Source organism: Apodemus sylvaticus, chromosome X (assembly GCF_947179515.1).
Source record: "Apodemus sylvaticus chromosome X, mApoSyl1.1, whole genome shotgun sequence".
Classification (NCBI taxonomy): domain Eukaryota; kingdom Metazoa; phylum Chordata; class Mammalia; order Rodentia; family Muridae; genus Apodemus; species Apodemus sylvaticus.
Window position 1 is genome coordinate 35975012 of NC_067495.1, and position 15149 is coordinate 35990160.

The window sequence follows — 15149 nt, forward strand, 5'->3', positions numbered from 1 at the left end:
GAGAATCTCAGTAGCAGAAGATAAAATAAAAGACATCAATACAGCAATCAGGGAAAATACAAAAAGCAAAAAGCTTCTGTCTCAAAATAGTCAAGAAATCCAGGATACAATGAAAAGACCAAACCTGAGAATAATGGGTATAGAAGAGGGTCAAGATTCACAACTCAAAGGGCCAGCAAATATCTTCAACAAATTATAGAAGAAACCTTCCCTAACTAAAGAAAGAAATGCCCCAAAATACACAAGAAGTCTACAGAACATCAAACAGTTGGGACCAGAAAAGAAACTCTTCTTGTTGAGTAACAATTAAAACACCAAATTTATTATATATAAGTACACTGTAACTGTCTTCAGACACTCCAGAAGAGGGTATCAGAACTCATTACGGATGGTTGTAAGCCACCATGTGGTTGCTGGGATTTGAACTCAGGACCTTCGGGAGAACAGTCAGTGCTCTTAATTGCTGAGCCATCTCTTAACCTAGAAAACTGGAATACCAAAAACATAATCCATACATCAAATGAGGTACAAGAAGAAAGGAGGAGTGGCCCCTGGTTCTGGAAAGACTCAGTGAAGCAGTATAGGGCAAAACCAGAACAGGGAAGTGGAAGGATTGGGTGGGAAAACAGGGGGAGGGAAGGGGGGTAATGGGACTTTCGGGGAGTGGGGGTCTAGAAAAGGAGAAATCATTTGAAATGTAAATAAAAAATATATCAAATAAAAAATTAAAAAAACAAAAAAATAAATTAATTAAAAAAAACCCCACCAAATTAACAGAACAAAGACAAAATATTGAAAGCAGTAAGGGGAAAATGTCAACTAATATAAAGGCAGACCTATCAGAATTACACCAGACTTCAACCAAAAGTTATCAAAAAATGGACAAGGATACTACTGACCCATCAAAAGAAAAATCCACCGAGATGAATTCTCAATTCTGAACATCAATGTTCCAAATGCAAGGGCACGTACATTTGTAAAAGAAACGTTACTAAAACTCAAAACATAGATTGAACATAACACAATAATAGGTGATTTCAACACCCCACTCTCACCAATGGACAGATCCTAGAAACACAAACTAAACAGATACAGAATGAAACTAAAAGAAGTTATGAACCAAATGGATTTAACAGATTTCTACAGAATATTTCACCCTAAAACAGAAGAATATACCTTCTTCTTAGCACCTCCTGGTACCTTCTCAAAAATTGACCATATACTTGGACACAGGGCACAAAACAAACATCAACAGATACAACAACATTTTTTAATTAATCCCATTTATTCAATGGGACCACCTCGGATTAAGGGTGGTCTTAAATAGCAACAGAAACAACAGAGAGCCCACATACACATGGAAGCTGAAAATCTATCTTCTCAATAACTTGGTCATGAAAGAAAGAAAGGAAGAAAGAAAGAAAGAAAGAAAGAAAGAAAGAAAGAAAGAAAGAAAGAAGGAAGGAAGGAAGGAAGGAAGGAAGGAAGGAAGGAAGGAAGGAAGGAAGGAAGGAAGGAAGGAAGGAAGGAAGGGAAGGAAGGAAGGGAGGGAGGGAGGGAGGGAGGGAGAGAGAGAGAGAGAGAGAGAGAGAGAGAGAGAGAGAGAGAGAGAGAGAGAGAGAGAGAGAGAGAGAAGATATTAAAGACTTTTTAGAATTCAATGAAAAGGAAGACACCACGTAACCAAACTTATGGGACACAATGAAAGCAGTGCTAAGAGGAAAACTCATAGCTTGGGGTGCCTCCATAAAGAAATTGGAGAGATTATACACTAGTAGCTTAATAGCTCATCTGAAATCTCTAGAACAAAAAGAAGCAAATACACCAAAGAAGAGTAGATGGCAGGAAATTATCAAACCCAAGGCTGAAATCAACCAAGTAAAAACATAAAGCACTATACAAAGAATCAACAAAACTAGGAGGTGGTTCTTTGAGAAAATTAACAAGATAGATAAACCATTAGACAGACTAACGAGAGGGCAAAGAGACAGTATCAAAATTAACAAAATCAGGAATGAAAAGGGAGACATAAGAACAGAAACTGGGAAAATTCAAAAGGCAATCAGACACTACTACAAAAGTCCATACTCAACAAAACTGGAAACCTGGATGAAATGGATGATTTTCTAGACAGATACAACTACCAAAGTTAAATCAGGATCAGATAAAAAGATTTTCTAGACAGATACAGGTACCAAAGTTAAATCAGGATCAGGTACCAAAGTTAAATCAGGCCATCTTGCAGATTTGTCTCCATTTACATTGCAATTTGTTTGACTGCCTGCCTGTGTCGGCTGTCCAGAGAAGGCACAGTTGTGTCCCTTTTGCTCACCAGTGTGCTCCTGGTACCTCACATAGTGCCTGGTACATAGCATTTATTCAACAAATATTTATTGGCTGGGAATGACAGCCAAGCATGACAGCACTTGCCTTCCATGCAATGGTGGAGTCTAGCAGTCAGGTTCAGATTGGGAGTGACCTTGTTGAGATCTAAACAGCCCCCCAACTCCCAAGAAAATAGGAACAGTCATTAGAAGTCTCACAATCAAAAAAGCCAAGGGCCTGAAGATTTTAGTGCAGAGTACTATCAGACCTTCAAAGAAGATCTAATACCAATACTTCTTAAACAATTCCATAAAATATAAACAGAAGGATCACTATTCATTTAGTTCTATGAAGTCACAATTACACTGATACCTAAACTACAAAAGACCCAACAAAGAAAGAGAACTTCAGACCAATTTCCCTTATGAATATTGATGCAAAAATACTCAATAAAACTCTCACAAATCAAATCCAAGAACACATCAAAATGATCATTCACCATGATCAAGAAGGCTTCATCCCAGGAATGCAGGTATAAACAAACTCAAAGGGAAAAAAGATATGATCATATCATTAGATGCTGAGAAAGCATTTGAAAAAATATAACACCCATTCATGTTAAAAGTATTGGAGAGATCAGATATTCAAGGTGCATGCCTAAATAGTATGACAGCAACATACAGCAAAACAATATTGAACACCAAAATAAATGGAGGGAAACTTGAAGCAATCCCATTAAAATCAGGGAGAAGACTAAGCTGCCTAACCTCTACCTACCTATACAATATAGTACTGAAAGTTCTAGTCAGAGCAATTACACACACACACACACACACACACACACACACACACACAGACACACACACACACACACACACATACACACACACACACACAAAAGATCAAAGGGATACAAATTTGGAGGGAGTAAGTCAAGATATTACTATTTGCAGATGATATGATACTATATATAAGTGACCCCAAAAATTCTACCAGAGAGCTCCTACATCTGATAAACAACTTCAGCAAAGTGGCTGGATATAAAATTAACTTGAACAAATCAATAACCTTCCTCTACTCAAATGGGACCTCATAAAAATGCAAAGCTTCTTTGAAGCAAAGAACACTGTCAATAGGACAAAACAGCAAAACAACAGAGTGGGAAAAGATATTTTCCAACCCAACATCTGATAGAGGACTAATATCAAAAATATACAAAGAACTCAAGAAGGCAGACTCTAGAGAATCAAATAACCCTATTAAAAACTGGAGTACATAGATAGAGAATTCTCAACAGAGTAATCTCTAATGGCTGAGAAGCACTTAAAGAAATGTTCAACATCCTTAGTCATCAGGGAACTGCAAATCAAAACCACCCTGAGATTCCACCTCAGACCAGGAAGAATGGCTAAGATAAAAACTCAGGAGACAGAGGGTGCTGGCGAGGATGTGGAGAAAGAGGAACATTCTTCCATTGCTGGTGGGGCTGCAAGCTGGTAAAACCATTATGGAAATCAGTCTTGTGGTTCCTGACAAAATTGGAAATAGTTCTACCTGAAGACCCAGCTATATCACTCCTGGGCATATTTCCAAAAGATTCTCCAACATATAACAAGGACACATGCTCTACTATGTTCATAGAAGCCTTATATATAATAGCCAGAAGCTGGAAAGAACCCAGATGTCCCTCAATAGAGGAATGCATACAGCAAATGTGCTACATTTACACAATGGAGTACTACTCAGCTATTAAAAGCAATGACTTCATGAAAATCTTAGGCAAATGGATGGAACTTGAAAGTATCATACTATACTGAGTGAGATAACCCAGACCCAAAAGACCACACATAACAGACCATATGGAGTGTAGAAGGAAGACAAGGATATGGATTCTTCTGTCCTGCATTGAGGATGAATCAGGAAGATAAGATCATGTGAGATGAAAGGAGAGGGGGACCTGGGAGTGAGAAATGAGGGGGAGGAAATAAGGGGTTAGTATCAGGAACTGGAGGAGGTGTGAGAGACATACAGAAGGTCAAAAAATAGAAAAAAATATGTAGCAGGTAGGATGAGGAACTGGGGATTGCCACTGGAGGGTCCCAGGTACCAGGGAAAGGTGAGGCTCCCAGAACACAATGGGGATGACGTTAGCCGGAATGCACAGAGAAGAGGGAGACAGAACCTGTAGAGACCACCTCCAGTAGATAGGCATGGCCCTGGTTAAGGGATGGGGCCACCCTTCCATCTCAAAGTTCAGAAATGTTCCAGTCCAAAGGAAGAACAGTGACAAAAAAGTGAAACAGAGACTGAAGGAAGCACCAACCTGGAACTGCCCCACCTAGGGATCCATCATGTCTACAGACACCAAACCCAACACTGTTGCAGTGGTCAACAGACACTTGCTGACAAGAACCTACTGTGGTATTCCTTGGGAGGTCCAGCCAGCAACTGACCAATGCAGATGTGGATGCCTGGAGCCAATCATCAGACTGAGTTGAGGGAACCTGGTAGGGGAGCTGGTGGAAGGCCTGGAGGAGCGTAGGGGGATTGCAATCCCATTGGAAGAACAACATAGGTTGACCTGACCACTCAGTTCTCCCAGAGTCTAGTCTACCAACCAAGGAGTGTACCTGGAGGGATCCATGACTCCAGATACATATGTAGCAGAGGATGGCCCTGCCTGATAGAAATGGGAGAAACCCTTGGTCCAGGGGAAGTTTAATACCCCAGTGTAGGGGGATGCTGGAGCAGTGGGGAAGGAAATTATGGGTGGGTAGAGAAGCACCCTCATACAGGCAATGTTGGGAGGGAGGGGTGATATGGGATGGCAGGTTAGTGGAGTGGTAATCAGGAAGCTAGATATCATGGGATAGGGGGTTAGTTGAGGGGGTAACTGGGAAATGGGATATCATTTGAGATGTAAACGAATGGAATGATTAATAAAAAAAAAATGTTGAGCCATAGTCACCTCACTTTAGTCCTGAACTTATGTGACAGACAGTCCAGACACATTATCTCTCTGGAAAGCAGAATGTAGACTTGTTTGCTGTCGAGACAGTAAAGGCAGTTCTCCTCAGAAGGGCAAACACTTTCAGTAATTGAGAGTTCCTGAATGTTCAGGGATCAACTGGGATGTAAACCCACTGTGGAGAGCGTCTTCTATAGGCCTATGGGTCACCTCCTGGGGACGTAGGAAGCTCACACTGACTCATGAACACAGATTAATGAACTTTTTTTGTGTGTTATCCCCTTTCCCAATTCCCCCCCCCCCAGAAACCACCTATCCCATTGACCCTCCTCCTGCTACTATGAGGGTGTGCCCCCACCAACACATCCACTCCAGCCTCCCCACCTTCGCATTCCCCTACACTGGGGCATCAAGCCTTCATAGGACCAAGGGCCTCTTCTCACATTGATATCCAACAAGACCATCCTCTGCTATATATATGGATGGAGTCCCTCCATGTGTACTCCTTGGATATTGTTTTAGTCCTTGGGAGCTCTCTTTGGTTGATATTGTTTTTCTTCCTATGGGGTTGCAAACCTCTTCAGCTCCTTGTGAGAATCCACATCTGTATATGTCAGGATCTGGCAGAGCTCTCAGGAGACACTCATATCAGGCTCCTGTCAGCAAGCACTTCTTGGCATACACAACATTCTAACTTCTTGAGTTCTTTTTATATTTTGGATATTAGCCTTCAATAGGATGGAGGATTAGTAAAGATCTTTTCCCAAATTGTAGGTTGCCAATTGTCCTATTAACAGTATACTTTACCTTGCAGCTTTTCAGTTTCAAGAGGTCCCATTTCTAAATTGTTGATATTAGAACCTGAGCGATTGCTGATCTGTTCAGGAAAATTTTCTCTGTGCCAATCCATTCTATGTGATTTCCCACTTTCTCTTTTATTAAATTCAGTGTATCTTGTTTTATGTTGAGATCCTTGATCCACTTGGATTTGGGCTTTGTGCTGGGTTATAAATATGAATCAATTTGCATTGTACAAGCTGACCATCAATTGGACAAGTACCATTTGTTGATGATGCTTTCATTTTTCCCCACTGTATGGTTTTAGATTCTTTGGGGACTATATCACTTTATCACTATCTTTATCAAAGATAAAGTGTTCTATAGCTATATGAGTTTATTACTGTGTCTTCAATTCTATTCCATTGATCAACCTGTCTGACTTTGTACCAATACCATATGGCCTTGTCAGTATTGCTTTTTAGTATAGGGATAAGCTCAGGGATAGTTATTCCCCTAGAAGTTCTTTCATTGTTCAGGATTAGGTAACTTGGGATTGTTGCTTTTCAATATGAACCTGAGATTTACTCAGTCAAGTTCTGAAAATAATTGTGTTGGTATGTGTAAGAGTATTGCATTACATCTGTAAATTGCTTTAGGTAAGACAGACATTGGCACTATGTTAATCCTGCTGATCCATGAGCATAGGATATCTTCCCATCTTCTGAGGCCTTCTTTGATTTCTTTCTTCAGGAATCTAAAGTTTTTGCCATATGGATCTCTTACTTGCTTGGTTACAATTACACTTAGGTAGTTTATATTATTTGTAGCTATTGTGAAGGGTTTTGTTTCCCTAATTCCTTTCTCAGCTTGCTTATCATTTGTATAAAGAAAGACTACTGATGTTTTATACTTAATATTATATCCAGCCACTTTGCTGAAGTTGTTTATAAGTTCTAAGAGTTTTCTGGTAAAATTTTGGGGGTCAATTATGTATACTATCATATCATCTGCAAATAGTGATACCTTGACTGCTTCCTTTACAATTTATATCCCCTTGATCTCCTTTTGCTTTTTTATTGCTCTAGCTAGAACAGAAAGGGATACATTAAGTTGATAGAGAAAGCAGGTATCCTTACCTTGTTCCTGATTTTAGTGGGATTTCTTCAAGTTTCTCACCATTTAATTTGATAATGGCTAATTGTGTGCTGTATATTACTTTTATCATGTTTAGGTATGTGCCTTAAATTATTGATCTTTCCCTGCCTTTTAGCATGAAGGAGTGTTAGATCTTGTCAAAGGCTTTTTCAGCATCTAATGAGATGACCATGTGATTTTTTTTCTTTGAGTTTGTTTACAGAGTGGATTATGTTGATGGATTTTCTTATGTTGAACCATCCCTGTATCTCTGGGATGAAGCCTGCTGGATCTTGGTGAATGATCATTTTGATGTGTTCTTGGATTTGGTTTGTGAAAATTTTATGGAGTATGTTTTCTTCAATGATCATAAGCAAAATTGATGTAACGTTCTGTTTGGGTATCAGAGTAACTGTGACCTCATAGAATGAATAAGGTAGTGTTCATTCTCTTTCTATTATTTTTTAGAAAAGTTTGAAGAGGATTGGTATTAGCTCTTCTTTGAAGATCTTGTAGAATCCTATACTAAAACCATCTGGTTCTGTCCTATGTTGTTTGTTTTGTTTTGTTAGGAGATTTTTTAATGAATGCTTCTTTTGCCTTAGGGGTTATGTGACTGTTTATACAGTTTACCTGATCTTGACTTTAATTTAATACATGGTATCTTTCTAAAAAAATCATCCATTTCATTTAGATTTTTCAGTTTTGTTGAATATAGGCTTTTATAGTAAGATCTATTTTTTAATTTCCTCAGTTTCTGTTTTGTCTTCCTTTTCATTTCTAATTTTCTTTATTTTAATACTCTCTGTGCCTTTTAATTAGTTTGGCTAAGAGTTTTTCTATCTTGTTGATTTTCTCAAAGAACCAGCTCTTTGATTTGTTGATTCTTGTATAGTTCTCTTTGGTGGATTTTCCCTTGATGAGTATGAAGTATATTTCCCCATCTCTTTTGATTACTTTTTGTTGAAAGTCTATTTTATTGGATATTGGCAACTCCAGCTTTATTCTTGGGATCATTTTCTAGTCCTTTACTCTGAAGTAGTTTGTATCTTTGTTGCTGAAGTATGTTTCTGGTATGTAGAAGAATGATGGAAGCTGTTTAGATATTCAGTCTGTAGGCCTGTGTCTTTTTATTGGGGAATTGAGTCCATTGATATTGAGAGATATTAATGACAAATGATTGATAGCTTTTTTTGTTGTTCTTCTTGTTGTTGTTGTTGGAGAAGGTATTTTTTTGTGTGTGATTTTCTTCTTTTGGGTTTGTTGTGAGATGAGTTATTTCTTGTGGTTTTGTGGGTGTGGTTACCCTCCTTGTGTTGGAGATTTCCTTCTAGTATCCTTTGTAGGACTGGATTAGTAGAAAGCTATTGTTTATTTTTTCATGGAATATCTTGGTTTCTCCATCTATGTTGACTGAAAATTTTAGTCTGGGCTGGCATCTGTGGTCTCCTATGGTCTGCAAAACATCTGACCAGGATTTTCTGGTTTTTAGAGTCTCTGTTGAGAAGTCAGATTGGTCTGCTTTTATATGTTATTTGCCTTTTTGCCCTTGCAGTTTTTAATATTCTTTCTTTGTTCTTTGTATTTAGTTGTTTTGATTATTACATGGCAGGAGGAATGTCTTTTCTGATCTGACTTCTTGGTTCTCTGTAGGCTTCTTATATATTTATGGCTATCTTTTCTTTAGGGAAAGGAAGTTTTGTCCTATGATCTTATTGAAGATGTTTTCTGGCCCTTTGAACTGAGAATCTTCGCCCTCTATTATTACTATTATTCTTAATTTTGGGCATTTCATTGTGTCCCAAAATTTCTGGATATTTTGGAATAGGAACCTGGCATTTTTTGACCAATGTAACACTATCTTCTACATTATCTTCTATGCCTGAGATTCTCTCATCTATCGCTTGTGTTTTGTTGGTAATACTTGTATCTATAGTTCCTGTTCTTTTTCCTAGGTTTTTCATATCCATATTTGCCTCCATTGTGGTTTCTTTGTTTCTTTTTCCATTTTTAGGTCCTAGACTGTTTTCTTCAATTCCTTCACCTGTTTGCCTGTGTTTTCCTGTATTTCTTTAAGGGAGTTATATATATCCTCCTTGAAGACTCCTATTATCTTCATGAAATGTGATTTAAGGTCAGAATCTTGCTCTTCAGTTCTGTTAGGGTATTCAGGGCTTGCTGTGGTGAGAGAACTGGGTCTTATGGTGCCAAATTGCATTGGCTTCAGTTGCTTACATTTTTTAGCTTACCTTTGTTTTCACTTGTGATAGTTGGCCTTGGTGTCTCTGATTAGAGCATATCTTCTCAGAAGCAGGTAGGACTGTGTGTTCCAGGATAGAGCAGGACTCCTGAGAGGCGAGACATGTCATCTCTGGTTAGAGCAGGCCTCCCTTGTCTCTGGTTAGGAAAAACCTCCTGGGAGACAGGCAGGGCTGTGGGGTCCAGAAGTAGGCATGCAGATGTGCTACAGACGCTGAAGGTGCAACCCAGAAGGGTGATGGACAGTCATAAATTTTTTAGGATGTAACTTTCAACCACCTAGAGAGCAAGGAGTGGTATATGAGAGGGTTTGGAGGAAGGAAAGGAAAAGAGGAAATGATGTAATTAGATGTCAAAAAAAGAGATAAGGATGATAATAATTGCAATTCAAGGACATCACTACTGTAACAGAAATGAGAAGTCAGGGAATGCTTAAGAGAGATAATAGTGTCTGATTCAAGTTAGTAATGCTAAAGATGGAAATGGGACAGAGAAAATATGTAAATGTCAATTATATTTAAAGGAGAAAGTTCAAGGAAGGATGGTAACAACATCCAAGTATACATGCTGAAGAGTAAAGAAATAGAAGAAACTGCAGAGAGGGTGCTGGAGGAGAATCTGAAACTGTAAATATATGGCAAGGTTCTGGAAAGCAAATCTTTAAAAGAAGGGATTTATGTAAAATGGATGTTTCACAATTGACTTTTTCTTTCTCAGTGGGGAAACTGTAGGATTTTCATTTATATAAAAATTTGCCTGCTAGTTTTGATCTCTGAGAATAGTGTTGCTACTTAAAAAACAGTGTTACCTAACACATATTTTCAATTGAGTTACTCAGAAAATATCAACTTCCCATCTCTGATAATCTGTATGTAATATGTAATTCATCATGTCCTGTTTTTGAATAATTGAAACCAGATAATGAAAAATGAGACCGTTTCTGATATTGTTGTAGAAATTATCATTCCAAGTAATTTCTTTTCTTTTTTTAGTATGTGGGATACTAAATCAGTTCTTATCTCTGCTCTAAGTTTTATATAGTTTTAATTAAACACACTTTTTAAAAAAAATTATGAGGTCCCATGTATTATTTATTCAATGACAAGTCTTGGCTAATGCTACAGATTGTATTTCATTTTTCTTAATGTCATAAGTGGTTATTTAAATAGAAATAAAATTATATTTAACTGAACTTGAAGTTGGTGAGTTATTGTCTTATTTCAAACTTATTTTCTGGTCACTTCACTGCAAAGGTTATAAATGAAAAAGCTTTTATCCAGACACTTATAAGAAACCCATGTGCCAGTACTGATTTCCTTGAAAATTTTGTCATATAAATACAATGTGGAAGGCTATTGACAGAATATTGATTTATTTTTCACAAAAATGTGAATACGTGTAGATGTCAAGTTTATTGTGATTTTGTTTGACTCTAAGTCCAGCTCATTCTATCCTTTTTTCAATTCAGAGATCTTTGCTCGAACAATTTACAATTCTAGAAAACTTAATAACCAAACTTACTTCTTTTTAATACACTGTAACAGTTCTGAAAAAATCTTACAAAATGTCTCATTTACTTACATTAAATACAGTTTAATAGGTTCAGGATCTTCTAGAAATATCTCTGTTATTACAGAAAGATACATAATCTTATTACTGGGGGTGATCAGATAAACTATAGAAAACAGAACTAAAGAATTGCTGGTGGTAAACAGCTAGTTCTACCTAGTTTTCCCTTTCAGAAGCTTCTCTTTCCATCTAAAAATAAAAGTCACAGCTTCTTTAGTTCTTACTCTATACCATGGTTCTGAACCTATGGGTCACAACCCCTTTAGAGAGCAAATGGCCCCCTTCACAGGGATTCCTAAATCCATCAGAAAAGAGATATTTGCATTATGATTTATAACAATAGCAAAATTATAGTTATAAAGTAGCAATGAAAATATATTTTTTGGTTGTGAGTCGCCATAGCTTGAGGAACTGCATTAAAGGGTCCCAGCTAATAGAAAAGAAACTGGGGAAGACCCTTGAGGACATCGGTACAGGGAGAAAGTTTCTGAACAGAACACCAATAGCGTATGCTCTAAGATCAAAAATTGACAAATGGGACCTCATAAAATTACAAAGTTTCTGTAAGTCAAAGGACACCATCAAGAGGACAAATCGGCAACCAACAAATTGGGAAAAGATCTTCACAATCCTACATCAGATAGAGGGCTAATATCCAATATATATAAAGAACTCAAGAAGTCAGACTCCAGAAAACCAAACAACCCTATTAAAAAATGGGGTACAGAGTTAAACAAAGAATTCTCACCTGAAAAACTTCGGATGGCGGAGAAGCATCTTAAAAAATGCTCAACTTCATTAGTCATTAGGGAAATGCAAATCAAAACAACCCTGAGATTTCACCTTACACCAGTCAAAATGGCTAAGATTAAAAATTAAGGAGACAGCAGGTGTTGGAGAGGGTGTAGAGAAAGAGGAACACTCCTCCACTGCTGGATTGGATGCAAAAAATGTGGTATATCTACACAATGGAGTACTATTCAGCCATTAGAAACAATGAATTCATGAAATTCTTAAGCAAATGGATGGAGCTTGAGAACATCATACTAAGTGAGGTAGCCCAGACTCAAAAGGTGAATCATGGTATGCGCTCACTAATAAGTGGATATTAGCCTAGAAAACTGGAATACCCAAAACATAATCCACACATCAAATGAGGTACAAGAAGAAAGGAGGAGTGGCTCCTTGTTCTGTAAAGACTCAGTGAAGCAGTATTCAGCAAAATCAGAACGGGGAAGTGGGAAGGGGTGGGTGGGAGGACAGGGGGAGAGAAGGGGGCATATGGGACTTTCGGGGAGTGGGGGGCTAGAAAAGGGGAAATCATTTGAAATGTAAATAAAAATATATCGAATAAAAAATCAAAAAAAGGAAGATTGAGAGCCACTGATTAAACAATCATTTATTTAAATAAGTCACACACCTAATGTGCTTTTCCTACTTATACCAATGTTATTCAGTATGACCACACTCTATTCTGATAGGAAATCTAAGATATACAAGCAACTCATGCATGTAACTTTTACCAACCAATGTCTGGTGACAGCTAGTGTGTTTACTAGAACTGTTTGATCAAGAATGAATGCTGGGAACTTAGCTTTGCTGTTGACCCACCAAATGGTTCCCTCCTGTGATCACAGACTTAACCCTAGAGTCAGACAAGTAAGAGAGAATACAGTAGTTGGGTGAAAGTTATGTGTTTTTGAAGTAGACATATTAATGAGATATTTTGTAATGTATTTTATATTACTTTAAACATATTTTGCTTATTACTAATAATGAGCTTCAAAAATAACATATTGGTATTTCTCCTCTAATTTACCTATACACAGGCCTACCCTCTTATACTAGTCCAAGTTTCTCCTTTCTTTATTCTAGCACAAGGTTTCTTTATGCATTTGGATGCTAATCCTATCTTAGTATGAAAAATATCTTCCTGGAATCCACTAGAGTTTTCTTATATATTTTGCATATATACTCGTCTTTTGACATGAAATATTTCTATATTGATGTAGTCACATATATTTTCCTACTATATAGTATAGAGTTTCTGACATTTATTCTTAAAAGCCTTCTACTCCCTATTGTTATAAAGACATACCAGAATTTTTATGTTTTTTTTTAAAAATCATTATTTCCAGAGTGGTTGTACCAATTTGCAACCCCACCAGCAGTGGAGGAGTGTTCCTCTTTCTCCACATCCTCTCCAACACCTGAGTCTGGTGGTTCCTCCGAAAACTGGGCACCTCACTTCCAGAAGATCCTGCTATACCACTCCTGGGCATATACCCAGAGGATTCCCCACCATGTAATAAGGATACATGCTCTACTATGTTCATAGCAGCCCTATTTATAACTGCCAGACGCTGGAAAGAACCCAGGTATCCCTCAACAGAAGAGTGGATGCAAAAAATGTGGTATATCTACACAATGGAGTACTATTCAGCCATTAGAAACAATGAATTCATGAAATTCTTAGGCAAATGGGTGGAGCTAGAAAACATCATACTAAGTGAGGTAACCCAGACTCAAAAGGTGACTCATGGTATGCACTCACTAATAAGTGGATATTAACCTAGAAAACTGGAATACCCCAAACATAATCCATACATCAAATGAGGTACAAGAAGAAAGGAGGACTGGCCCCTTGTTCTAGAAAGACTCAGTGAAGATGGCAAAACCACAACGGGGAAGTGGGAAGGGGTGGGTGGGAGGACAGGGGGAGAGAAGGGGGCTTATGGGACTTTCGGGGAGTGGGGGGCTAGAAAAGGGGAAATCATTTGAAATGTAAATAAAAAATATATCGAATAAAAAAAGACAAAAAAATCATTATTATTATTATTTTTGTGCATGTGTGTGGTGTATGCAATATATACAGTGCATACACTGTATATATTGCATAGAAAATAACATTGCCAATTAGGTTCTCTCCTTCTACTTTGTTGAAGCATAGTCTCTCATTTTTATGGTGCTAAGTACTCATGGATAACTGAGCAACAAGATTCCTGGCCATTCTTATGTCTCCACCATCACTCATATGGTTGGAGCCCTGAAATTACAGATACATACTACATGGGTTCTGGAAATCAAACTCAGCACATCAGGCTTGAAATAAGCCATTTTGCTGGCCCAATACATACTGTAATTTCTATAAATGTTTTAAGATTTTTAGGGATTTTTATGGAAACATTTTTAAATGTATGAGGATTTTTAAAGGTTAAACATTTAATTCCTTTTGAATTACCTTTTATGAAACGTAAGGATTTCCAGCCTGCAACTCTTCCCAGGCCAGATTGAGCACTACAGACCACCTTCTCATACCCAGAGGCAGCTTGACTACAAGGAGGTCCATCACAATCAGGCTAACAGACCCCAACCCCCAAACCTGGACAAACTGACACATCCACTGGGCCCAGCAGATGCAGGAACTATCCACCCTGCTGGAGACATTTTTCTTCCAGGTCCACAACTATGCCAAGGGGGCAGATTGGGTCTTCCAGCCTCCCTACACCCCTGCAGGCACTCAGAGAAAGCTTGAATCTCAGGAGGTCCATCATAACCAGGAAAACAGATCAGATGCTTGAGAACCCTTCCTAAACCCAGAAACTTCCTAATTCTAGGAGTTCCATCAAAACCAGGCTCACTGGAGGGATAGCCTCCGGTCAGAGATAGACAGGCCAGTAAATACCAGAGATAACAAGATGGTGAAAGGCAAGCACAAGAACATAATCAACAGAAATCAATGCTACTTGGCACCATCAAAACCTAGTTGTCCTATCACCAAAAGCACTGGATACCCTAACACACCTGAAAAAAAATCAAGATATGACCTAAAATCCCATGTCATGAAGGTGATAGGGGACCTTAAAGATGACATAAATAACTCCCTAAAAGAAATACAGAGGAATACAAGTAAATGGTTAGAAGCCATTAAAGAGGAAACACATGATTCCCTTAAAGAAACATAGAAAACCAAAACAAAAAGGTGAAGAAATAGAACAAAACTGTCCAAAACCTAAAAATGGAAATAGAAGAAATAAAGAAATCACAAAGGGAGGCAACACTGGAAATGGAAAGCCTAGAAAAGAGATCAGGATTTACAGATGCAAGCAAGCAT